This window comes from Callorhinus ursinus, unplaced genomic scaffold, assembly GCF_003265705.2.
Source record: "Callorhinus ursinus isolate GAN/ISIS: 27379988/994484 unplaced genomic scaffold, GSC_fseal_2.0 scaffold2503, whole genome shotgun sequence".
Classification (NCBI taxonomy): Eukaryota; Metazoa; Chordata; class Mammalia; order Carnivora; family Otariidae; genus Callorhinus; species Callorhinus ursinus.
The window spans coordinates 720-2,079 of NW_027399557.1; positions in this window are offsets into that span (position 1 = coordinate 720).

Below are 1,360 nucleotides of genomic sequence, written 5' to 3' on the forward strand. Positions count from 1 at the left end.
TTTTCGTTTTGGGCTTTACAACTCGATCCAAAGCGTCCATGGCTACCGCAACGCGAATCCCGGGAACGCACGTGCACTTAATCTGCATTTTTATGTTGTTGTTAAAAATGTAATTCACCTGGACATCTGTTTCCTTATTGCTGAAGGTAATGTGGAAATTGAAATGCATGTTGTGAGGAATAAAGGGTTGGATACACTTTGTCATGTCCAAAGAAAACATTTGAGGGTGTGGAGTGTGGGTAGGTATGTAAGTGTGTGCACTCATGCACATCTTTCTTTCAAATAAACATGCTTACACAAATGTGTGCAAACATACACACACTGGTTTATAATTCCATCTATTATGTTGAAAGAAAATCTGAGAGAAATTTGCAGAATATTGAAATGAAAAGGAATGTTTGCATGAACGTGAAATAGGAAGAATCTAGTAATTTTGACACAAGTTAGTTGAACATAATATAAAATAAAATTTAAAGTAGAATGAGTGACTTAATGTAAAAAAAAAAATTAGGGTGGGGCGCCTGGGTGGCACAGTCCTTTGAGTGCCATACTCTATGTTTAGGCTCAGGTCATGATCTCAGGGTCAGGAGATCCAACCTTGTGTCAGGCCCTGTGCTCAGTGTGGAGTCTGCTTGAGTTTCCCTCTCCCTCTCTCTGCCCCTTCCCTCCCCCCATAAAAGAGAAAATAAACCTTTTTTTTAATTTTATTTTATTATGTTATGTTAGTCACCATACAATCATCACCAGTTTTCAATGCAGTGATCCATGATTCATTGTTTTCTTACAACCCCCAGTGCTCCATGCAGTACGTGCCCTCCTTAATACCCATCACTGGGCTAACCCATCCACCCATCCCCTCCCCTCCGAAACCCACAGATTATTTCCCTGAGTCCATAGTCTTTCAGGGTTTGTCTCCCCTGCTGATTCCCCCCTTCAGTTTTCCCTTCCTTCTCCTAATGTCCTCTGTGCTATTCCTTATGTTCCACAAATAAGTGAAACCATATGGTAATTGACTTTCTCTGCTTGACTTATTTCACTTAGCATCATCTCCTCCAGTTTGATCCATGTAAATGCAAATGGTGGCTATTCATCCTTTCTGACGGCTGAGTAATATTCCATTGTCTATATGGACCACATCTTCTTTATCCATTCATCTGATGAAGGGCTTCTCGGCTCTTTCCACAGTTTGGCTATTGCGGACATTGCTGCTATGAACATTGGGGTGCATATGGCCCTTCTTTTCACTACATCTGTGTCTTTGGGGTAAATACCCCATAGTGCAATTGCTGGGTCATAGGGTAGGCCTATTTTTAGTTTTTTGAGGAACCTCCATACTGTTTTCCAAAGTGGCTATATCAAC